The following is a 27,723-nucleotide window of genomic DNA, read 5'->3' as shown; positions in this document are numbered from 1 at the left end:
GTGCATTTTTTGAAGCAGAAACTGAAACGAGGAAGAAATAAATAAAGAAATGTTCTTATTTTGTTGGTCTTGCTTGAATTCTGCTATATTTTCTTGTTTCATGCATACCTTATCTATCAACCTTCAAAATGCTTTTCCCCATTCCAGATATTAAATATGTATTTAAATGTGCATTAAATATATTGTTGCGGCCCGCCAGCTGCCAATGGTGCTGGTGGCGGACTCTGACAATGAAGAGATTAGGGAGGAACTTGGATCAGTTCTGGAGTCTGGGGAAGGTTCTGATGGATGCTCTGCATCGGACACAGAGATAGAGCCAGGGCCGTATGACATTTCCCAGCCACCAGAGAGGCAGCTGCCTTCGGAGGCTGATATGAGTGAGGAAGAAGAACAGCTGGGGATTGTTCCAGATGCATGTATGTGCAGAGCAGTTAGGAGAGGTGAACAACGGATGACAAGGACTTGACTCTGGAAGCAAAGCACATGTGGATGCTGAATGGCCCCTCTCTGGCTAGGAAATAAATAGAAGGAAAGGGGAGTGGTTGTCGTAGGAGACAACAATTTGCATTTCTGAAGATATTGCTTATTGTGTTTCATACCACAAAGGCGGCTTGCCAGAAATTAATTTGCAGGCTTTCGGCCTGGAGCTCATGGCCTTGAAATTATCACAAGGAACTGGGTCAGAACATATATGCTTTATTCTTTAAAATCCCTACTTTATTATTTTAAATTGTCAAAAATTGAATCATCCCTCTGCAAGCCCAAACCCATTGTCAATCTGACACACAAGTAGGAAATTTGGTGGATAGCTGAGTTCCAGCCAAGATAATTTGCAGAAATTATATACAGGAACTACAACAACCAAATTTCTCCAGAATCCTTATATAGACTTGATTGGTCTTTGTCAGCTGGATAATCACAGGGAACAGAGGCAAGGTAAACAAGGTGTCAACCTGCAAATTGACTCCATCTGAAATCATGCTTACTTCTTGGTTGCCATTCGGGCTGGGGTGGGGAATTAGGAACGTGGTGCCTCAGCTGGCTAGTCGTAACATCTACCAGCTGGCATGTGAACCAAGGTCATGTCAACAGACAGACATCTGTTGAAGCCGAGCGGGCACCTGCGACTTAACTGATTGGCCCATGTGACAGGAGAGAACTAGGGGGCTAGGGAATCCTTATTGTTTTAACTATCTCTATGCAAAGGAATAATGTAGAGCTAGCTTCACCTTTCTACATGCCAATATGATGACTCAATAAAGAGTTTCTCGAACCTGAATGAAGTGTCAGATTCCTGCCTTCCCGGAGTTCATTACTTGGAACGATGACACAAGGCTTTCTAATCTGATAAAGCAGCAAAAGAGATACACCGAAGTCCAGAGACTAAACTGTAGTTAGCTGCCTTACTTTCTTTAAATTAAAGCTTATTAATAAAATAGGAGGCTAAAAAAAAGGATAATACAAAACCAATTCAGAATAATAAAAATAATAGACAATGTTAATTATTTTAAAAGCCTGCTTAAATAGGTGGATTTTAAACGGATGCCAAAATGATAGCAGAGCTAGCTGATATCAATTAAGTCACACTTAGTGTCGTAGATTAGAACAAAGAATCCTGTTAGTGGTATTTAAACTGAATTATTCAATTTCTCAACATAAAGTTCTATTGCATTCTGCTGTTGACAAATTCAGCAGAAAAAGCTGGCAAGATTTTTCATGTTTTGTATGCAGTTATCCAAATGGGCATATTTTTCAATATATGTTTTTGTCATGCATTTTGCAAGCAATTTCAACAGGAAAAGACACTTCGTACTTTTCCTAAATTTGCATTTCTTTTTGCATGTCATTATGCATATTTCAGTGGGATTTGTTCAAGTGTATGTGGGTGTGTTCATTCAAACATCCTGAAAAGTATGGATTTTGTGTTCTTGTTTCCAGGTTCTCCAGACTCTCCTTATAACGGGGCAATCCAGAATTAATGATTAATCATATTGTAATATCTATATAAACATAAAAATATGATGGATTAAATTTATCCCTTAATGTTTGGGAATTATAACTGACAGGCATAATTGATTTGGGCATGCTTAGCAAATCAGAAGTTGGCAATGTTTGATAGTAAAACAGATGATAGTGTGAAGATCTGATTAAGAGGGAGAGTCCTTAACTGCATTTTCTTTAGTGATAGTGCTGAAATAATAAGAAAGCCTGTGCTAACTAAATCTTCCATCCATTATATCATTCATAGACATAAATTATGACCATTTGAAATGCCCTCATGCTATTAAATGAGATTAGATTTGTTTTAGAATGCCATTACTATTTGTTATTTGGCACTTGCAATTCAAAATAATAATAAAGAAATGCTTCCTCATATTGAAGGTTACAAGTTAAATGCAGAAAGTTTGAGAATACTACGGCAGATATAGAGCAACATAAAACCATGAATTTAACATAAGGCTGCTAAGGCAATCATCATCATCATAAAGATACACAGCTAATTACATTCAGAAATGTGTGTGTGTGCGTGTGTGTGTGATGTATGCGTTGGAATATGCATTACAAATTCTATTGTAGTGATTTTTTTTGCAGATAATAACTTAAAGAGTAACTTTGCTACATTAGAATTTTTTAAAAAAATATTCGATTAGAATTTTAAAATGTATTTTAAAATATTAATCTACACTATAAAACCAATGAAATAAGAAACTACTGTTTTTCATGAAATTTATATCCTACTTACTCTCCATGAGTTTCTACAATAACAGCATGAGAGGGTACTTACATATACAGTACACTAAATTTGAAGAAATGTGCCTAACATTTTCTCTTTAGCTTCCTGTTTGATAGAAGGGGTTTAAGGTGTTTCTTTTTCTCATTTTAATATTATTCTATTGCTATTTTATGTTATATTCTGCTGTTTTCTTTTAAATTCTTTAATTGTTGCCTCATGTTATTTTATTGCAGTATTTTCTTATACTGCTATGGAATAAAATCTTAAAATCAGACATCTTAAAATAAAATAGTATATATTCATTACTTATGAATAACAAAAGAAACTGACCCTACCCAATTGAGAAAGAATAATAGTTTTGTCAATCCAAAAATATTAAGTGAGGAAATGCCTTTTTTTTTGTTCTTTCACAGAAACATTGTAGCTCTAAAAATGAGTAACAAAAAGTTAGCAAAAAGGCTTCATGTAATCTGGATTCACTTATATCCTGAACTAACTGCAAATATTCATAAAGGGTTGAGCATCAAACAATTAAATAGAAAGCTATTTCAGACTCTGAGGAACCAGAGTGTTTCTCTGGCCAGAGGCCAGAGAAGACATCCCAGATATATATATAGCTTTGGGTCAGAAGAAACCACCACAAACCTTGTATTCACCTGAAATAGTTGTTTTTATTTCTTCTCTAAACTGTTACTAATTCCAAATTACTCCTGGAAAAAACAAAGCAACCTTTTTCTTCTAGACATTAAAATATGTGACACTGAATGGAAACAGGTGAAAAATTGAAGTTCTTCCCTCTTCTCTTCCTCTCCCCTACTCTCCGTTCTCATCAGTTGAAAGTCTGTAGCTAAACCATTTCTTTACTGCCCTATACTGTATTGGAGATGGGAGACTGAATGAAATTCTGATGCTTACACCTTGCAGAAATTCATGCTCTCCATTGTTACTCTTGTTCACCTTTCAACAATATAAAAGTAGTCATTTGCTACCATGGAAACTCCAGTGAAATACAATTGCTTTATGTTCTTCCTAAAACTCGCCCACTGGCATTCTGTGACAGCATTGTCATTTGGATGAGGACTGTAAAGGCGTCATTTGTGTCCCCTCCCTTAAATTTGGGGCAATGAGCTAGAACTGTGAATCAATTTTATATTCTAGCAGTAAGATTGAATTGTAAATCCACTTTATAGCCTCATACATACAACAGAATTCAATATAAATTATAGAAAGATCCAGAGACACACTATATTGACAGGAAAGGCCAGACATAGACAAAATTTGAAGATGAGGCAGCATCCATGTATGTTATGTCTAAATTAGCAAGATGGTAGAACTCTGTTATTTCAATTTTCACCAACCAGCCCAGTCACCATCTAGTAGCTATGATTGGAGTTTAGCTTTGAAAGGGAAAAAATCCCTTTTCTGTTCATTTAATATTTAAAGAAGTTAAAGGTAAAGGTAAAGGTTCCCCTCCCACATATGTACTAGACGTTCCCGACTCTTGCTCATCTCCATTTCAAAGCCGAAGAGCCAGCACTGTCCGAAGACGTCTCTATGGTCATGTGGCTGGCATGGCTAAACACTGAAGGTGCACAGAACACTGTTACCTTCTCACCAAACGTGGTTCCTATTTTGTCTACTTGTATTTTTGCATGCTTTCAAACTGCTAGGTTAGCAGAAACTGGGACAAGTAATAGGAGTTCACTCTGTTACAGGGCACTAGGGATTCAAACTGCTGAATTGCCAACCTTTCTGATCGACAAGCTCAGCGTCTTAGCCACTGAGCCACCCCGTCACTTTAAAGAAGTTAGAATATGACAAAATTATGATTTTTTCCCCCCAGTTCTCTATGACGTCACTAACTGCCATTTCTTTTGAAGGTGTTTTTGGGAAAACATTATAATGTGGTTACCTATTAGAATTGTCTTTTATTTCACATTCCTCTAAACAGCACATTTGAGAAAATTAAGTTTGACAGACGTTTTTGAAATTATAAACCAAGTTTCTGCTATGAACCCAATTGTTTCTCATAAACTTCCTAACAATCTTTCTATGACATGCATGCCTACAAATAAGAAGCTTATGAGAAACATTTGAATTCATGGTAGAAACTTTTTAATTTCATTTTTATAATTTTAATTTTTAGTTTTTTAATTTCAAAAACTTTTGTCAAAAGGTTTTTCGAACTTGTATTACAATTTTCATGTTCAAAAGTTTACCTTCCACTATACATTTTATATTTCACAGACACAAAAGTTTTCCTAGAATTATTTTCCTAGAAAAAATAATGAAGTAAATACACTCTCCAAAACAGTCAGGAAAATCATTTAGAAATACAGGAATCAAGATACCTAAAAGCAACAGAAACATTGGACTCAGAATCTTCCAAATCTGAGATATTTGATGTCTTTTTGAAGATTTTTTATTTCTTTCAGCATTTTCAGGTAGTTGGCTTATTATATATATAGTGTTTATGTGTGTAGATACAAAGATAGAGACATATAGACAGACATGCCTTTATCTGTTTTCTGTATGTATAAATTACTTCTAAAAGACAACTTTTCAAAACAGATTTTTCTGTTTTGTTTTATGCAAGAAACTTATATTTGAGCCATTTGAGCAATTGCTTGCTTTTGGTGTTGTCTAAAAATGATTCCTTTCTTCCTTCCTTCTGTCCATCATGGCAATATTTCAATTTCAATGGCTGCTAACTATAAATAAAGAGAAATTGGAACCTGTGTAGTTGTTTCTTGGTAGAACCTCAGAAAACTTGTTTTAAATCCAGAACTCCTTGGTGCACTGCATTTCAATATGCACAGTTTTTATTGTTCCAAATGCCTATTATAATGATGAGCTTTGGTGTAATAATATAAGCTTTCACAAAGAGAAGAAGAAACCATTTTTACAAATAGACATTAGTATTATGATATTAGAAAGAAGTGGTTTTAGTTGGAGAAAAGAGGACAGGAATAATAGAGTGAGCAGAATGATAAATATATCAGGACTGCTCATACCATGTCTGTAAAAATGTAAAAGATGTAAAAAAAACCCTATCAATTCAGTAACCCAATATTTATCTGTTTACACAGTGGATATTGCTATAATATATACAATTTGAGTCAAAGCTCATAAAAGATGCCAAATAAAGAGGCAGCCAAATAATTCATTATTGTGGAGAAGGCCTACAAATTAAATTTTAAAATATTGCCAACAGATGCTGCTAGCTTTGTGCTTCTATAACGCTGAAGCACTGAACTATTTCATTATTATTATTATTATTTTTACCAATAATGATAAAAACACATCTGCAATGCATCCTTGTGTAATTGCCATCATATGAAAAAGAAAAACATGCATTCTTTTTCAAAGGATCCAGGGTTTCTAACTAAGGATAAAAAAGAAATGGGAGCAGAGATACAATTCTATTTTGATAGGCCCTTATGTAATAAGTAAAACTTTACTAAAGGCTAAGTATTGAACTGTGGGTGACAGTAAAGATGGAACTGAATCTAATGAAACACTATAGCACAGATATACCTAGCACTTTTCTTATTAATCAGTTGCAATTCATATTAGCAGAACATATGGCAGTGAGATTGGCTATCTCAATTTCATTGAATCAGGCCACCTATGTCTGTGAACTGGGAAGAAAAAGGGATTTAGAAGTGTATTTATATGATTTGGTTCTCTCAATCTTTGGACAGGAAGACTCTTGCTTAACCAGAAAAAGTTGATTTCTAATTTCATTTCTCAGAATATTCAAACATCAGATAGATTTCTTTCATTATACTAAGTGAAGTATACTAATAACTAGATTCAAAAAAGCAAACTGATATGTGCTTTTGAAGACATTTGAAGACTTTTGTACTTGAATATGGTTATTTGCACTAGTCATATTTATTGTTCTGTGGATATTTGGAAAAAAAGATTTCCAATTGTGATCACATTTAATGAAGAACCATAATATAGATCTTATATAGAGGAGGTGGAGCCAAGATGGCGAAGAGGCAGCCTCTGCTTTAAAGAGCTCCGTCACTGGAGTATCTTTTTATCGCTTTTATGTAAAATTGCTGAAAAATAATATCACTGAAAAATCCTAACATTGAAAAAGTAATTTCAGTCACACATAGGTTCTCCATTTTCCTTCTCCTAAACATATAGTCCTTTCGCAGTGTAAGTAGAATCCTGATGAATTGAATCAGTGAAGGACACAGATGGAATTGAAAAAAAGTGGGAATATTGTTGAAAGCTCAACTAAATCTCCACTAGCAAAATCTTTATTCTAATCCGTAGATACACACACTGAGTATTTATATGTGCACACATGAGTGTACACGCTTGCTAAGGAAAATGACTATGCTAAATAATTTTCATCATTTAAATATGTTCACTATCTGTGGTAAGGTTCCTCCTCCCACACACAGAGTCCAAGTTTAAGAAATCTCAAGAAGCTTAGAGATAAAAGAAAAAAATATTCGCTCTTAGCGAATAAATTATACCAGAAAGGGGTGCGGTTTAGATGGCTGCTGCCAGAAGGTATGCTAATATTCTGGGAGGACAGACACGAGAGTTAGAATCAACACAACCACTGAGGCTGAGGCCTTCATGGAAAAAAATAAAGTCCTAGATAAACCTGATGATACTACACTGGACATACAGGACACGGGAGGTGCCAGAGCTCTGCCAGGTAGAAGAGGCAACATTGAGAAAACTCAGATCACAAAAATGAACTTGAAAATCTGTTTGATATAAAATGATTGAAACTAGTTTAAGATAAAAGTTTATAGGCTGACAAAATAGTATTAAGTAATAACAAACTAATGTATTAGTAAATGAAAGTTATGAGAATGGGGGGAGGGCCATTTCCTGCATAATGTAACTGTCAAAATTTGTACTTCATCCATTACCCCTTTCCTTGAATATTTTTTTAAAAAACCAATAAAATTTTGTTTAAAAAAAAAAGAAATCTCAAGAAGCAAAAAGAAACCAAAGCCATGAATTTCAGCTGTGCATGGCAGACAGTTTCACCCCTCCCCCCTCCTTGAAGCTGCATACATCAGAGGGTGCTCAGAACCTTATGGTTTATTTTGGCTTGCCAAGTTCCCTCTTGCAATGAGCATTTCTTGAGCTCATTCTGTATTGCTCACATGGCTGTTGCGAGCAAAGTAGCTGAGAGTAAACTGGATTTGGCAAAAGATTCAAATATCACCTGAAATGAAGCCACGGTTGATTCAAATGGAGCTGCAATTTCCAACACTCAAGGGTGGCCAACAGGCTGACTGAACAATGCATCTAACATTCTAGTCAGTAAACAGCAACCCCCAGACAGTGAGTTCACAAGCAATTCCTTCCAAAGCAATTCTCTGCCTTCAGAAAGGGCATATTTTAATAACAAATGACTACACAACAGTCAACAGCTTCTAGTTTGGAAAGTGTCGTTTTTTATACCAGTAACAGTCAACTATTTTAATGGGTTATAGGAAGTTTAGGAACCTTCAAAATATTCTGTATCTTTCCAGTTTTTAATGATGCACAATTAAGTTAAATTTCAGAATAGTAGTATTTAACAGATTATTAGTTAAACAGGGATTTCTCAATGGTCTAAACATGGGTTCATAAAACAGACCTTTGTACCAATAAAGGAGAGTATGTATAGCTGAAGATTGACATGAGGGACTTTGTTCACGCAAAGTGAATGCAGTACATTAGAATAACAAGCGAAGGCCTATGTAATAAATGTTATGCATGTGAATAAGCAACCATGAGTTCTTGGAGGGCTAGAGAAAGTTTATGTGCATATATATATATATATATATATATATATATATATATATATATATATATGTGTGTGTGTGTGTGTGTGTGTGTGTGTGTGTGTGTGTGTGTGTGTGTGTGTGTGTGTTTATACATACATATATATATATATATATATATATATATATATATATATATATATATATATATATATATATATATATATATATATATATATATATTCAGTATGCAAATGTGTGTACTCTCAACACAGTCTTTTAATTTTTCTACCTTGTTTTAATTCCCTATTCAGGAAAAAATGTATCAACAAAAGAAATCCCTTGCTATTGTAGAATAGCTCAGTGTACTGTAGACAAAACATGTGTTTGAATAAAAATGAGAAATCAAGTCTGCATATTTTAGAAATAAACTGCAGGTTAGACTAAAACAGTGGTCTCTAATCTTTTTGACACGGAGTGCTGACACAGGAGTGTGTGTGTGCCAGACACTCTCTTCCAGGTTCCGGCCCTTGTATGTACGCCAGCCAGCTGGTTTTCGCACATGCACATAACAGAACATGGAAGAGAGCAGCTAGCCATGCGCACAGGACGAGCTGGTTTTCATGCATGTATGCAACAGAATCTGGAAATACAGCTGGAGATGGTGTGTGTGCCACAGAGAGGTCTCTTTGTGCCACCTATGGCAAGCGTGCCATAGGTTGGCCATCATGGGACTAGAATGTTTCCAAGGTCCCTTCAATCTTATGATTTGTATGATTTTCTGATACTATGTGTAGAGGTTTGCCTCCAAACTAATTGATCCTCTCTATCTCATATCCTAAAATTTTGCTGAATTTTAAATTAGTTCTTGGAAAGTGTAGTGAAACACTCAAGCAAGTCTAGACATGACAAATGTATACTTCTGACAAAACTTCCACAAGTGTTTTGTGGAAGTTTTGTCAGAAGTATACATTTGTCATGTCTAGACTTGCTTGAGGTGGTATCCAACTTTTTCAGCCTTTCAAAATCCTTCCAAGAATGTGATGGTGTATTGACTAGAGCAAAATAATAAACTCAACAAGTTCCCCGTTAACTTCTCCCCTAGTACTTTTTATGTTGCAGACAACTGAAAGTGTAATTATATATGAAAATATGATCCACCCAATACCCATGGGATTCAATTTAGTGTTGTGGTTAGGTGTCAGACTAGAAATCAGGAGATTGTGAGTTCTAGTTCTGCCTAAAGCTGATTGGATAAATCACTTTCTCTCTCAGCACAGCAACCTTCACAGGATTGTTGTATGGGAAACAATAGAAGGAACGAGTATTAGGTAGCTTGCCATCTTGAGTTCTTTATAAAATAAGTAAGTAAGTAAGTAAATGTCTTTACCAAGAATTACTCAGCAAAGGCCAGAGAATATCATGACTGACATATCTACAAATGTTATCTATTTTTTCTGTCTGTCTGTTACATTTATATAGTTGCCCATTTCACATAACATGACTCTGGGTAATAAAACACATAAGACAGCAATAAGCATATGTCATTCTATAATTAGAAAAACCTGTCAAAGTTACCAACAACAAAGTAACAGAGCAAGCAATCATAAACAATATGGAGATCTCAATTCCTGGAGATCTTTAAGTCTGATGATATAACCGTGTTTTAAGAGACTTCCAGAAGGATGTCAGGGATGGAACCAGTCTCACCTCAGGATTGAATGAGGCTCAACAGGGAGAAATATGGGTAGAAAAGACCCATCTTGAGATACTATCAGATGTAACTCCTTTGCAAACAAGACCTGTAGCACCAGACCCTTCTGCCAGACCTAATGGGATAGGCAGATATCATCAGGTGAAGGCTTCAAGAAATGCCATGAAGAGCTTTAAAGGTCAAAGGTACATAGAATTGGTACCTAGTATTGCATCCAGAAGCAAACTGGCAATCAAAGCAGCTCATGGAGTAAAGATGTGAGATGTGTCCTCCTAGCCACTACTGCCTTTGAGCAGGAGTCATGAATCTAGGAGGATTCTCAGACTAAATACTGTATTCATTTGGGGTAGTACCAAAGATGACATAGTCCCTGAACCAGAATTTCCCAAAACCCAGAGCCATTCAGTTTTGCAAGTGTTCAGCTAAACCTCTTGTTCCTCCATCCAGACACCCTACCGCCTTCAGACACGAACGTCAACATCATTTAATCCACCAGGGGAAGAAATATATAATTAAGTATCAGCATATCAATGATATTGAAACCTATAGTGATGGATGATCTCAGTCTGAGACTTCATGTATATGTTGAAGAGAAGAGGAGATAACATTGAGCTATGCACAACCTATTCAGATCTCTCCTTCCCAATCACCACTGACTGATATTGACCACAGACAAAGGAGAAAAGCCAGCACAATACAATGCTGCCCACTGTCAATCTACCACTGCCCACTAAAACCTAACCACACAACACTCTTCAGGCAGTTTTAGTTAGCCAGAGAGACATGGATCTAAAGATCAGGTGTGGTCATTGTCCTAATGGCCTTGTCCAATTTCCTCAGGTCCAACTGGTTTAAGCCAATCTTAAATAACAGAGCAAGAAACTAATATGGCATGTCCTTGAAATCTAACTTAGGCTTTCTATGTCATTGGGTTGTAAAAATCTTCTTTTCACAGACAAGAAAGGGATTGTACATTTCAATAATCATCTCTGCTTAAAGCTAAATAGGAGTACTTAAAGATATTGGCTACAAAAAAAATATAATATGGAGAAATATCAATGAAAGAAGGAATGCGTCTTTTTAATATATATAATGCTTTTTATTTAAAACAAGTTCTTTATTTCTTTGTGCAAAATCTGTTTCAAGCATTTTTCATTTTTATCTATAATTATTTTCATTATCACTGATTCTGTGTCACTTTAATTTGGATAGAATCAATTGTTCCCTGAAGGAAGCAGATTATTTGTTCATTGTAACCATTCTCAGTTATAGAAGAGCTTTCATGTGAGCAAGGTATATGTCTTTTCCAAAGAACAGTGGTTCTTTTGGAAAAGGTAGGAAAATTCCATTTTATAAGACTATTTGCTCTTGAGACCTTGGTGAAGCTTCTAAACTGTATTCTCAATTTCCCAATTTTATATTTCCCCTAGTATTGTTGCCATGACATTATCACAGTTCAGTTTCTCTTGCATGCCAATTCATATATCTGTAAGTATAGTATAGTGTAGCATCTTATTGTATTGTTTTGTATCCGCAGAATTCTTGGTGCTCTCTGAACTTGATTACTTGTTGACAGACCTTTCATTATCCAACTAGGTAACATTTTCAGTGTGAATGAGTATGAGGTTTGCTGCCTGTTTATATATATTAAAATATGGTAGGATATCACATCCCACCCAAGCTTGCAGGCAAGCTATTGTATTTTAACATTTTGTATAGGATGCAATTCTTATTTCCATTAAGTTTTGGAAGTTCACAATCATATCCAGTACTACCAATGAGATGGTGGACAATGCAAGAGAGAACCAAACTTCCCTTCATAGAATTAATAGTTGGTACAAATGATGTTCCACCTTCAAAGTTATAATTAAATGCATGATGCTACTAAATAAGATAAAAATATTGTTTCTTTTAAAAAAAAAATCTTCCTGAAGAGCCCAAGACAGTCACCCTAGATTTCATACAAAGTTCACTCTATGCTCTGGAAAAAAAAAAAGGGAAATTCAAGCAAATCCAATATTCTGAAATCAAGACCAGCAGATTCTAGAAATTGTTTCCATTAATCTGAGAACTAAAAAGTGTAAGATAGCCACATTGCACAGAGCAATGTGGATTGCGTGCAACATAAATGTAGAGCCCCTTATTTAAATGCATTTGAAATCTTGTTTCCTGGCTGAATTAATGGCCCTGAAAAAAGAAGGTTGTGAACCACCAAACTGAACAAAACCAACCAATAATGTTTATTTAACAACTTAATAAATCCCTTTACCTTTATTTATTTATTTATTTATGTATAACTGACATACAAAGTAAAATGAAAACAGAATGCTTATTCAACACCTTGTCAGCTACATGCAGCTTGATGGGCAACAGCCTGTGTAGGGCTATAAAAACAACAACTACCAGATGCCTTTCTGCACTATGTTCTAGTTCTCTCAACAAACCATCTGTTTTGAGTAGTGCTACAAAACAATGCTTTTGGAAGTCACTTCAGAGTTAGGAAGCATTTTTGAAGGAACATTAGAAAAATAACCCCAGAAGATGAATTTGTGTTGCCTGATTTATCTGCCCAAGAAAAGTCAGAAAAGCCATAATGATTTTTTAGGAACCATTACTCCCGTCCTGCCAAAAAAAATCACTCTGAATATTTCTTATGATATTCCTGTCTACTAAACATGAATGATAACTGATGAAGTAGAATGGCCCTATAAGGCTAGGAAATAAGAGTTACTCTTTGATTCTGCAAACTGCAAAGTAACATAATATTTTATTTTATATGATCTTGAAAGATATAAGACTGGAGACTAATCAATTTATGGTAACATAATAGACGCAGAGTATTGTCCACTTCATCAGCTCTTTAATCTTTAAGATGTGTTTTTCTGGTTTTTGTTTCAATTGACCAACATTATTATCCCATTGGAAATTGTCTTCTGAAGCATGCTGATACCAACATGGCAGTAAACAAAATGAATCAATAAATCAAGTATAAACCACAATGATATAAAGCAGATTATTGAGGATAACAAGAATTATAAGCAATTCTGAAATGTCATAAGGGCCTAATATTTCTTATTTTCTCCTACGCACAACACTATTTCGATATGCCATACTTTTGTGGCATACAAGTTTCAAATAAAGCAATATAGGCCCCTAACAGTTGTTATTAGACAAAGATCATTTTTCCCCATTCAATAATCACTTTCAGCAATATTTTCCTATTGCTCTCATGATGTTGAATAATTATTTCAAAACAATGATAACTCTTATGTGCCAGTTTGAATACACAGAGTTGGACTTAGTGCTTTATTTGTATAAACCAAGCATATCTATTCCAAAACAAGGTCCACTTATTTTTTTTAAAAAAAACTTCAATGGATCTTAATAACTTAGACTTTGATGCAATGATTATTATTTCTTCTATTTCAGTCATTGCCATCATCATCAACCATTTTTCAGGTATTTCTTTAGGAAAATTTGATTTTTGCACAACAAAACAAGACTATAAGAAATAATCCTAAAATGAATATTGTAAAGTTATGAAAACCATAAGTAACCTACCTTCTCAAATGTAAAAACCTTTCTTTCTTTCTTTCTTTCTTTCTTTCTTTCTTTCTTTCTTTCTTTCTTTCTTTCTTTTCTTTTCTTTTCTTTTCTTTTCTTTTCTTTTCTTTCATTCTTTCCTCCCTTCCTTCTTTCTCTTTCTCTTTTTCTTTCTGCCCTCCCTCCCCCTCCCCCCTCCTTCCCCAAAGCTAATTCATCAGATTTTCACAATTCTATTTCAGTTGAGTTCCTGCTCTGTTTTTTATTTCAAACAACCCCTCCCCCCCATTCTATATAAAAATAACTATTGATGTAGCTTCTCTTTATTTCTAGTATGCAAGTTTGTGACAAACTGTATAGAATAAATATACATAAAATAAGACTTATTTTATTTTACCTCTTTCTCAAACATGTTGGGGTCTCTTCCTCAACACATTGTTCTTGTCAAGAAAAAATACATATTTAAATTTATATAATTTATTGTTTTTATATATATATATATATATATATATATATATATATATATATATATATATATATATATATATATATATATATATATATATATATATATATATATATATATATAATTTATTGTTTATATGTGTATAATTATGTGTATCTGTGTGTGTGTGTGTGTGTTACTCTACACATTGTTGGATTATTTGTAAGATGTTCCTTTTCCCATGGCTGCTATTAATGTCCACAGATTGTATAAAATGATAATGGACCAAAAATAAATGTGCATTTCTAAGCATCCTGCAGCAGCATCTTTTCCATCTGAGTCACTAACAAACAGGCTTACTGATAATTGCAGGATTGCAGGATTTTCTGTAAAATGATCATCAATAATCAATTGAAGAAAAATAACTCACCTTTGTGATCAAACCACAGTGAGTCAAGGAAAGTTTAGTAGACAATGGACTTACCTATGAGGGAAGAAAAAAGCAAAAGGAAAGGGATTAAATAAGATGAACACGGATAAAAATACATAGCAAGTTAGATAATCACTTCTCCATGATGGCACAAAGATAGACCAGCCAGCAAGTTCTGGTAATCCAGAATTCTACAGATCTTTTCTGTCTCCTCACTCATTTAATCTTAGCAATAGAGAGATATGAGATGGTGCAAAAGAAAAAAAGGAGAAGAAAAGAGCTAGCGATAAGGATTCTTCTTATAGTTATGAGTGACCTTTTAAAATAAAGACCAAAGAAAAGCACACACTGAATCACTTCATGTTCGTGTGATGCAAGGCAAAGCAAGGGTTGCTACAGTTTTTTGAAACAATAAAGTAGTGCACAGTATGAAGGAATCTAAATGATAAATGGATAAAAGTGTTCCTAGTGCACATTTTGGTGTAACATAATGTACAATTTGTTCTTGTCTAAAAATGAAAAGAAGGACTGAATTCTATTATTTTGCACATAGTTTAAAGCAGTGACGTGCGGTGAGGTTTATAGCTAGTGAGGCAGCAATTTTTTTAGACTTGTGGACTTCAACTCCCAGAATTCCACAGTCAGGCATGCTCAGTTGCGACCTGCTGCCCTCTGCCCTGGGATTCGGCCACGGCACCGCCTGCCAGAGCTGCGCGGAATCCAGGGTGCGATTGTCGGGCGAGGGCAGTGCAGATGGGGAGCGGACGGAGCGGAGGAAGCCTCTCCCCCCCTCGAGTCTAGGGCAGCGAGTCATTCGATAGGAAACTTGCTTCTTGGAAGGAATGACTCGGCTTGGCTCCTGCTTTGTCACTCCTGCCTCTTCGCTTCTCCGTTCGGTCGTTGGGCGGCAGATCGAAAGCGGGAGCCAAGCTGGGTCATTCCTCCCAAAAGGCAAGTTTCCCATCGAATGACTCGCTGCCCTGATGATGAGAGGTTAGGCTGTGCCTCACTTGCCTCACCTGACTGCACGTCACTGGTTTAAAGTGAAACTAGCAATTTATTGAACTGATTTTAGAATTTAATTGTCTAATATTAAAAGAATATTGTGGAAGTAGTTAAAATATTGGCTTTTGACTAGAAAATTGGATTCAAATCTCATTTTAGCCAATCAATCATCAACCAATCAATCATAAACTTAAGAGTATTACTACAATAAATAAATAAACATATTGTTTATGTATTTATTGTATTAATACTATACTTTTTTTCTTAGGGCTCATATGTAAAGGACGCACTAAATTATATTGTCACCACAACAAACTTAGTTATTTGATCTTGAACATAGCCAAATAGCTCCTAGTAAGCTCTCTAAACAAATGACAATCTGAACATAGATCAACTGGTCTAAAGCCAACATATTGTGTTAACTTAGTTCACAAAATTGATTGGGTAATTGTAGCATAATCACACTTCCAGCCAAACCTAGCTCAAGCATGTAACCATTTTATTATTAAATTATTCTGTCATTTCTATATTTTTATGGTACAGTATAAGATGAAAATAGATATTTATTTTTTACAATCTTTCATGTCATTCACAACATTCTGAATCGTTTATGAAGATAAAACCATTGTAATCAAAGTAAATAAATAGCAATACTTTAAGAAAAATATACCCAGGACAAATAAAAAATCAATCCAGAAATATAAGCTAGCAAGCATTATTAGTAACTATAAACGTTGATTTATGAAAAAGAAGTATGCATTTGTGTACACATACATGCATGTATGTTGTTGTTAGTTGTAAAGTCATGTCCAACCCATTACAGCCCCATGGACAATGTTCCTCCAGGCCTTCCTGTCCTCTACCATCCTCTGGAGTCCATTTAAGCTCACACCTACTGCTTCAATGACTCCATCCAGCCACCTCATTTTCTGTCATCCCATTCTACTTTTGGCATACATGCATAAGCATATTTATATGACTTTTCCAGTCTCTTCCTCTATATCTATCTCTAGTGCACTTGGATAAAATGGATAATAGATAAGTGGTCAGAACTTTAATTAATACCTAAATCCCTACCTATTTGTCCCATAAGATGTGACAGCCAAGGCATGTTTTGTTTCTTCTCTCTCAAGCAATATTATCTGGTGGAAACTAGGAAGTGCACCTTCTCTTTTGTGGCATCTGCACTCTAGAATATCATCCTTCCATAAATTCAGTTTACCCTGATTTAAATTCATGTCTGAAAACTTTCTATTTTTCAAAGTTTGACATAGGTTGAAGTGTAGGCACGTGCTGTGCAATCTCTGTTTTGGTTGTGTTATGCCTTTTTCCTATGTTATATTAATAAAATGTTGGCATTTTGATTTATTTGTATATACTATATCTTCTTTTCATTTGTACATCATCCAGAGTAAGCACTGAGGTAAACAGCTGTATAACTTTAAATTATTATATCATTTTTTTTCTTAAGATTAACGCCACATCATGCCTAACTGCTTTCTCCATAAGAATAACCCTATATATTGAAAAAGTTGGTCTGAAAAATAGGGGAAATCACCCAATGGGTTCTGTGATAGATTGAAAAAAAATGTTGAACTTGGGTTTCCTGGAACAAAATCATCAAATACTTATTGAAATTTGTGAAAGCATTCAGGAAAGTGTCATTCTCTGGAGAGATGTTTCTAGTATGTCCATAAATATTTAAAAACTAAGATTTTACCCTCAGCTTTAGAGTATTAATGGCTTTTCATCTATTGGACATGTTTCCTAGTCAATCACGTTCAAGAACACTAAAGGCATATAATTCGTAAGTATAACCACATATAACATCTTAATTAATCCTCTCTTGATCTGTGTTTTATATATGCTGATTATTTAATTGTTTTTTTATATATATTTGAGTTTGATGGCTGGTTTTGTATACCATCCAGAGTCATGTTGTATAAGATGATCAGTGATATAAATTTTATTAAAACAATCAATCAGTTGGTATAAACCTGATCATCCAGTTGTTTAAAGAGCTATATCTAGATAGCTTCATGCATTAATTTATGCAGCTTATCAGATCTAAGTTCACACCATTATCATGCAACATCACTAAAGGGTAAGGATATTATTATTATTATTTGTTTAAATTTATTGGTCACCCAACTTCAGTGGACCTGGCTAGCATAAATACTAGGAAAAAAAATAAAAACAGCTAAAAACATTAAAAACGATAGACTTCCCAGACTAAAGTAATCTAATAATCAACAAAATTTAATAAAACAAAATAGACGCCATCAATAAATAGCAAACATCAACTCTAGGCCTGAGACCAGACTTATTTCTGGTTGAATGCATGAGTAGAAACGAACATTCCTATAGAAAAATCCACAAGACTGTTATAATAATAGAATGTGTTATACTGTTGCTGCCTCTCTGAAGAACAGTAAAACGGGAAGAATCACAATACTTCAAGGATCAAGTTTATTAACATTGGAATCAGTGAGTTTTTTTAATGTGTTTTATAGCTTTCCACTTTTTGCTGTCACACCATTTTCTCATAAATTCTCATTCTTTTTCAAAATTCACCTAGTGCCATTCCAGTTGTAAATATATATATCTGTATTTATTCTTTCATTTGTTGGGTTTGGAAGCTCAACTCCAGAATAATTCTGAGTGCTTTCAACATAAAGTAATGAAACAGAAAAAAAGTAACTATGTACCTAGATGAGAATATCCCACATAACAGGACACTGATTCAGTTCCACAATCATGTTATCCAAATGCTAGGAGAACAACAAATGCTTTAATCACTTCTGGAACATCATTAGGTTAAAATGCACATGAATTTCTTATATCAGGAATTCCCAACCCCCGGTCTGTGGACCAGCACTGGTCCGCAGCATATCAGCAACAGGTGTGCACAAACAGGTGAAACCCCATCCATGGGATGCAGGGAGTATGTGAAACCACGCCCCCTCCAGTCCATAGAAAAAGCTCTCTTTATGGAACCGGTATCCTGGTGCCCAAAGGATTGGTGGCTGCTGTCTTACATCATTCCAGAAAACAACTGCCATGACAGATGGCATATTTCCAAGGTCCTGATAGGTGGCATTATTTGATCAAACAGATCTGAAGTGCGCCAAATCTGCCTACTCTTACAAGATGGGCAAAACCATGGGAGGCATGTTGTACTAAGATACCTTGGTCCTTGTCCTAAATAACTTTTTAGATGTATCCAAGAACTTGAATTGCATCTGGAATTGCTCACTGGTAACCAGTGCACATCATAGACCACTGAAGTCACATGGGCATTATGGTGCCCACTCCTGAACCCAGCAGATAGCCTCCTCCAACAGTTTCATGGAGATATTAAACAGAAGGGGGGGAAACTTATTGGGTCCTGAGACACTTAACTAATGGGGGGACATGTAAAAAAGGTCAGTGAGAAGAGAACCATGTAATCCAGTGTCCCCAACTCCTAAGCCCTGAAGCCACACCAAACATACGATGATCAATAGTATCAAAAGCCAATGTCAAATGAAGAAACACAAAAAGGGATCTATTGTCTGAGACCATTATAAATTGCTAAGTGTGACCAATGCCAATTCCTTACTGAATTCCTGGCTGAAACACAGTTGAAACAAAATAATAAAACCCAGTCTTTGCTATGCTATGCTTTAGTTTGTTTTTCAGTTGTTCATATAATGTTTTCAATTGAAAATATTGCTCTGTTGTCTATATGCTTTTGCCTCAGGATTTTTCTTTACTTTTAACATTAACACCAGATTTTGTATATGCAAATCTTCTGCTGTTAGAAGGTAAGAAAACTGTTATTATTCCTAAGTACTATTATTATTATTTTTCCTCTTCTTTTTAATACAATACAATGCAATACAATACCAGCGTTGGAAGGGACCTTGGAGGTCTTCTAGTCCAACCCCCTGCCTAGGCAGGAAACCCTATACCATTCCAGACAAATGGCTATCCAACATGTTTTAGTCTCCATTTATTTTATTTATTTATTTATTTGTTTCGATTTATCAGTCACCCCCTCTCCACAAAGGGACTCGGGGCGACGTACAATTAAATCAAAAATACAAATGCGGCATGGAGGAGGTGACATCAATATTTAACAGTCAAATACAAATGAAAGCCACTAGGTTCAAATAAATAACAGTAAATTAAAACAATTAAAACAGTTTAAAAACCCCAAAATTTACATTTAAAATATTAAAATATTAAAATTGCCAGGGAGGTTAGAAGGTTCTTGTTAAGCCAGGCCAGCTAGTTGGAACAGGTGGGTCTTGAGTTTCGTGCGGAAGGAGCGGAGATCGGTCGTTGTCCTGATATCTGGGGGGAGGTCATTCCATAGGGCTGGGCCCATCACAGAGAAGGGCCTACTCCTGGGCGCCGCCCTCTGACACTGCCTGGTGGACGGCACCCGGAGGAGTCCCTCTCTGTGAGAGCGAATTGGTCGCAGGGATGTATGGGGCAGGATGCGATCCCGCAGATAGCTAGGTCCTGTGCCATGGAGCGCTTTGAAGATGGTAACTAACACCTTGAAGCACACCCGGTAGACCACAGGGAGCCAGTGCAGCTCGCGCAGGAGAGGTGTTATATGGAAGAACCTCGTTCTCCCCATGATTGCCCGCATGGCCGCATTCTGGACCAGTTGCAGTCTCCGGGTGCATCTCAAGGGGAGCCCCAAGTAGAGAGCATTACAGTAGTCCAGCCGAGACATCACCAGCGTGTGAGTGACTGTGCGGAGGGCATCCCGGTCCAATAGGGGGTGCAATTGGCGCACCAGGCGAACCTGGTGGAACGCCCCCCTCGCCACGGCTGCCACATGGTCATCCATAGACAGCTGGGCTTCTAGGAGGATGCCCAAATTGCGCGCCTGCTCCACGGGGGCCAGTTGCTCGCCCCCAATGGCCAGTGATGGAATGCACTGGTTGAACCGGGAGGCCGGTAGCCACAGCCACTCCGTCTTGGAGGGGTTGAGTCTGAGTCTGTTGTCTCCCATCCAGACCCGTACGGCTTCCAAACACTGGGACATCACTTCGACGGCCTCGTTGGGGTGGTTTGGGGTGGAAATGTACAGCTGTGTATCGTCAGCGTACAGATGGTATCCCACCCCAAAACCACGGATGATCTCGCCCAGCGGCTTCATGTATGTGTTGAACAGGAGAGGTGAGAGGACCGACCCCTACGGCACCCCACAAGTGAGCGGCCTCAGGGTCGACCCCTGCTCCCCTGCCAACACACATTGCGTCCGGTCGGAGAGGTAGGAGCGGAACCACCGCAACACGGTGCCCCCTACCCCCAACCCCCCCAGCCGGCGCAATAGGATACCATGATCGATGGTATCAAAAGCCGCTGAGAGGTCTAATAGGACCAGGATAGAGGAACAACCTCTATCTCTGGCCCTCCAGAGATCATCCACCAATGCGACCAAGGCCGTCTCCGTGCTATGCCCGGGCCGGAAGCCGGACTGGCGCGGGTCTAGATAATCAGATTCCTCCAGGTGACATGGGAACTGCTGAGCCACCACACTCTCTACAACCTTCGTTAAAAAAGGAAGGTTGGAGACAGGACGATAATTTGCTAGCTCCATCGGGTCCAGGGAAGGCTTCTTGAGCAAGGGCCTCACAACCGCCTCTTTCAAGGCAGCTGGCAGGAACCCCTCACTCAATGAAGCGTTCACAAGTCCCAATAGCCAGCCTCGTTTGACCTCCCAGGATGCCAGCACAAGCCAGGAGGGACACGGGTCCAATAAACATGTGGTGGCTCGCAGTCGCCCACGCAACCTGTCCAAATCTTCGGTGGCAACAGAGTCAAACTCCTCCCACCATGGTCTCTCAAGACTCGCCTCGGACGTCCCCCCAGGAACACTGAAAGGGGCCCATTCCCTCCGGATTTGAGCGATTTTATCCTGCAGATATTCCCCAAATTCCTCTTCCCTGCCCTGCAGAGGGGGCTCCTGCTGCCTCTGTGACAAGAGGGAGCGGGTCACCCGAAACAGGGCAGCAGGGCGGTTCTCTGCAGATGCAATAAGAGTGGTGCAATATCGACGTTTGGCCGCTCTTAATGCCACAAGGTAAGTCCTTAAATAGGTTCTTACCTGTGTTCGGTCAAATTCGGAGCGAGAGGATCTCCATCTGCTCTCTAGGCGTCTCTTGTGAAAAGAGTAAGGTTCTACACTTAGGCAACAAAAACGGAATGCACAGGTACAGTATAGGTGATACCTTACTCAGTAGTAGTAACTGTGAAAGGGATCTTGGAGTCCTAGTGGACAACCATTTAAATATGAGCCAGCAGTGTGCAGCAGCTGCCAAAAAAGCCAACACAGTTCTAGGCTGCATCAACAGAGGGATAGAATCAAGATCACGTGAAGTGTTAATACCACTTTATAATGCCTTGGTAAGGCCACACTTGGAATACTGCATTCAGTTCTGGTCGCCACGATGTAAAAAAGATGTGGAGACTCTAGAAAGAGTGCAGAGAAGAGCAACAAAGATGATTAGGGGACTGGAGACTAAAACATATGAAGAACGGTTGCAGGAACTGGGTATGTTTAGCTTAAGAGAAAGAAGGACTAGGGGAGACATGATAGCATTATTCCAATATCTCAGAGGTTGCCACAAAGAAGAGGGAGTCAAACTATTCTCCAAAGCACCTGAGGGTAGAACAAGAAGCAATGGGTGGAAACTAATCAAGGAGAGAAGCAACTTAGAACTGAGGAGAAATTTCCTGACAGTGAGAACAATTAATCAGTGGAACAACTTGCCTCCAGAAGTTGTGAATGCCCCAACACTGGAAGTCTTTAAGAAGATGTTGGATAGCTATTTGTCTGAAACAGTATAGGGTTTCCTGCCTAGGCAGGGGGTTGGACTAGAAGACCTCCAAGGTCCCTTCCAACTCTACTATTGTATTGTATTATTGTATTGTATTGTGGCGTTTCATCGGCCTTAGCTCCTCGTTGAACCAGGGAGCCAGGGCGGTTCGTTGCCACCGGAGAGGCCGCAAAGGCGCAACCCGGTCTAAGGCCCCGGTGGCCGCACTATTCCATGCAGCCACCAAGTCCTCCATCCGGGAGCGGGTCAGGTCCACAGGAAGTGGCCAAAGCTCCATCTGGAACCTATCTGGTTCCATCAGACGCCTGGGGCGGAACCATCTAGGACAATCTGGTTCCGCCTCCCCGCGGTGGGGGGTAGCGCCAGGGAAATCGAGCCGGAGAAGTGAGTGATCTGACCATGACAGGGGCGTGATGGCTAGATCCCCTACTCCTAGATCACTCGTCCACTGGTCGGAGAAAGATAAGCCTACAACCTATACTACTAAGTTCATACCCCAAGCTCTGGAAATCATTCTTCACAGAAAGTATATCTTTTTGGGACAGATCATTTGTGCCAAGATGTATAATAGCATCAACATCACAGTCCTTACTTGCATTATTGAGTATCTTAAGAATATGCCTCTTGTCTCTGCTGGCAGTAGCACCTGGCAGACACCTGACCTCTTTTAAAACCTCCATAACCTTTCCTAAATTTACATCCCTTATGATTGAATCACCAACCAGAAGGTGACTTCTCTTTTTGCATACCTTGCTCTTCTTGTGTGACTGATGTGTGATACCTGGTTCCCCATTTCACCTTTCTGAAGTATGTTCTTCATTTTGGACCATGATCCCCTGCTTATTTGAGTCATCATTATCACAATTATCTTGACCTGTGTCTTTAGTGTCCCCATTAGGGTCATATCTGTTATGCTGGGTCACAGCAAAAGCTTTGTTTTTATGGTTCACAGCTCTCATCCTGCCAGATCCCATGGTTGTCCAGACTGCTCTTCTCCTGCAGGATCTTTGCGGTAGGGGGGGCTGATAGTGTTGCATCTCCATAGAGTGGAATGGCTGAATTGGGCACCTAATTTCTGCTTGGAGAGCACAGATTAGAGATACTAGATAGGTAATATGTCTATGTAGACTAGAAATTTGTATACAAAGGAGACAGTATCCAAATTTGAAAAGAGTACTGCGAAAGACAGCTGCAAGACAGCTATTACATTTAACTAAATCGGTCATTTTGAAATAAAATAAAATCATAATTTCAAGCGCACTAATCCAGAATGTATTATTACCATTTTGGTTTACGGACATATGATTTGCACGTCATTAGGCGCGTGGGCCACTACATACTCCTCTTTGTCTCTTTGCTTCCCCCCCCCCCCTTGCAGCCAGCAGCTCCAATCACCAGCTACAGGAAAGTTCATGTCACAGGCATTTAACAGGCATTTAAATATTTAATTATGTCTCCCATCAACTTTTTTCACTGAATGTGAATGATTACACATGAAATCTGCAATCGTTCTTATTCTGAACCACAGTCATTATTTATCTGGGCAGGTATCCCTGCCACCTTTGTGATGAAAGCTGGCATTTCCTGATTTATTTGTTTAATTTTACTGTTTCAGTTAAAGAAAAAGATTGGACCTATGTAGATGGATTACAGAAGGCTGTTCCTCCCCCTATACCCTTGGAATTAGAAAAGATGTTGCAACTACAGTGGTCCCATTCTGTGACTTCTGTAGCTTCCAATTTTGTTCTTGTAAGCTGATTTAAAAATCAATCAGTCCTGCTCTATTGACTGCATGATGACAAAAGGTAATATTAAAGCAACTAAAGCAAAAACAATTTGATCATAGTTTAGCTTCAAATGAAATGCTAGATTTCACAAAAATTGCTTTAATATGTCATGAAATAGCACAATATGTCCTTATGTCTCCACACTATTGGTAGGCAGAAATAAGAAGAGAAAAGTGTAGCATAATTATTTGTGATTATTAATCAATACAATGTCTTTGAATTGACAAGGTTGACTGTCTGACCCCTTGCTGATTGCACAGAAATAAAAATCCTGCTTGCTGAACTTTAAGTTCCATCCTAAATCACTGACTTTAGGAATTCTATTCTGGGTATATCAGAGTATATTTAGCTGTATATTTCTTGAAATCTGTTCATTTTATAGCAGCAGAATAATATCTCACTTTTTTTTAAAGAGCTGATAGCAGCCTTAAGCCCAGTCCATACTACCTGCTTCAAGACAAGTGGTAAACCATAGTGCTCGATGAGACCCATTTGTTCCCAATAGCACGAAGCAAGTCCTTGTCCCGACAAAAAACCCTTTTATTAATTTACTGTGAATTCTGTTCATTCACATCCAGTAAAGTCATTCAAGGGAGGATTTACAGTCACAGACCTTATCTGGTTTGGAGAGTTGACAGGCCGATATCTGTAAAACTTGGCAAGGAGTCTCAGAGAGTCATGAACCAATTAAGCAAACTAATTGTCTCCTGCAAACTCCACTCCCCTTTCTCTGCTCTTTTATTTCCTCTGGGAGGGCCATTCATTGTCCACCTGTGGCCTTATTCCCAAATTGACCCTTGCTCTTTAGCTGTTCCCTTCATCTGGCAACTCTGTGCATGAGCACACTGGGAACAGGCTCCAGATGTTCATCTGCCTCACTGATGTCTGATCAGGCACCTGATTACTGGCATATGCTGCTGGCCCCCTCTCTGCCTCCAACACAGAGTACTCATCAGAGCCTTCCCCAGACTCCAGGACTGGCCCTTGTTCCTTTCCAACCTTCTCACTGTCCAAATTTGCTGCCAGCTCCACTGGCAGGCCACAACACATTACAGCAACCCTGCAGGGATCATCAATGGCTAACTGCAGATGCAATAAGAATGAAAAAGCATGCTTTGCTGTCCTCATCACCACAAATTAAGTCCTAATATAGATTGCTACTTGGGCTCAGTTGATTTACTCTTTGTCTTCTTCGAGAAAGACTCTAGTCATCTCTTGTATAGCTTTATCTCTTGGCACTTCTTAGTAAATCATAGTGCTTGATGAGATACATGTGCATAGAGACTGCACAAGTGCAATTTAGTATAGTACCCATGTCACTTGCTCATGCCAAGCAGTTATGAGGCTATCAGCCAAACTACTGTATGTGTCAAAGCTTTGGGAAAATATCCAAATTCTCTCGGAAACTTCATTGGATCTATCTGGAGCCTGGGGAACTCTGATCAAATAGGACCACTTCCATCTGTTGAGGAGCAGCGGAAAACTCTAGAGCCAACATATACTTGGCAGGAAATTGATGTTAACACCTTTCCCCCAATCCAGATCATAATTTACCAGATTCATGCCACAGCGCGTGCGCGCACGCGCACACACACATTGAGTAATGTCACAGATAAGTTTAACTAGGTCCATGGCTGCCATGGTGGGCATGAACTTCTTCAAGTCAAGAGACAACATATTCAAATCCTCCAGAACCCTAAGCCTGGAAATTCCACCACCACCTCATAGTCTGAACATAGGCATGGATGCAGCTAAACTGCTATGAAGAAGATAAGTAAGCAGCAATCCCACTGATTAGTACAGTTGCACCTCATGTAAACAGTCTCACATCTAATGATCTTATTGCAGGAACCATGGAGGCTACCAGAGACTGATGTATAAGAACTGCTATGCCTTCACCCCCTACCCTAGAATTGTGGTTGATGTGATATTCAAAATCTGGAGACACATTTCAGAGATGGGAAAGTTGGTCTGGCATTAAACTGCAGCAAACAGATATCAAAACCACCAAAACTCCAGAAACCATCCAAGCATAGGGGCCCAGAATGTGCTATCCGTATTAAACACTGGGGCTGTTTTCACCAAGAACAAAATATTTTCTCATGTCCAGCCCTTCCTTTCCATTCCATCTCTCTTCTTTCTCATCTGGTTTCCCTCCTCCTCCATCGTCCTAAGACATTGGGAGCCATCCATATCCAACCTAAATAATCTAGGCAGACATGTCTGCTCAAGTTCTGGGTTTTTCTGTAAAATACAGAGAGAAAGAGAGAGAGAGAGAGAGAGAGAGAGAGAGAGAGGGAGGGAGAGAGGGAGGGAGGGAGGGAGGAAGGGAGAGGGGGGCAGGTGATGAAAGTGAGACATTAAAAAGTATGTTTAATGAACAGTGAATATACAGAAAAAGCTACATTTCATATCATTGTTCCAAGAGCAACATTTGTTCCCACAAAGATTCATCTAACAATTGAGAATAATGAACAAATTAGTAAAAATCATGATCTGTTCACTGATAATTTGCCAAATGAGAAAAGAGAAAAATGTTCAATACATTTTGTACCACAAATATATCACTCAACTCTAATTTGGGAAGATTCTGGGGTGAAAGATAAAAATTGCCAAGGAGAGAGACAGAGAGAGAGACACACACAGAGAGCAGAAATATTCCCCTCCTCTCTGCAATACTGAGCATCAGAGGGGATTTTATTCAAAATTACTTCTAAGATTAAGATCATATGCAATTTTTTTTTACCAAGACCTTGACTTTCAGTATTCAGATGTTTTAATCCAACTTGTCATATGGACACATTACTCTCTATATTGATTTAGTTTACAATTTCAGCTTTTATTCATCCTAGTTTTCTAAACAGGAACTGCCTGATAGTTATTTACTGCCTTTCAGAAGACATCAAACAAAATATAAAATATCATCATGAAATCAGTGCAATTAATTTATTTTTTAAAAATAAGAACATTAAACAATTATTAAAGTAATACATTATGAAAAACTCTGTGTGATCTGTGATGGAGATGTGTATTCTGCAGGGATTCAAAATAATCTACCTGGGAATTATACAAGAAATGTTTTTTTTTTTCCCAAGTATCCAAATACTAAATTCCTGGCAAGGGGGATTTTTTCACCTCTCCTGGTGATCCATGGTAACTGTGCAGTTCACAAAAGGATTGAGATAGAGCCTGATGGTGTCTGATCTGAAGTTATTAAGAGCTGAAAGTGAAACTTGTTAATTGTTTCTATGGATGATATTAATAACATCTTATACCCATGGTGGCAAACTTATGGCACACGTGCCCGAAGTGGCACATGGAGCCATGTCACCTGGCATCGAGCCATGTCACCCGTTCCTCTTCCGGGTTTCTGGCGTGCATGCGCATGCAACGATCAGCTGGTCTCCCTGCTTGCAGCAGTGCCAGAAACTGGAAGAGCTGCTCTTCCGTTTTCCTGTGTGAGCATGCAC

Source organism: Natrix helvetica (assembly GCF_964273705.1).
Source record: "Natrix helvetica genome assembly, chromosome: 4".
Taxonomy (NCBI): Eukaryota; Metazoa; Chordata; class Lepidosauria; order Squamata; family Natricidae; genus Natrix; species Natrix helvetica.
Note: the sequence above shows the minus strand (reverse complement) of the source record.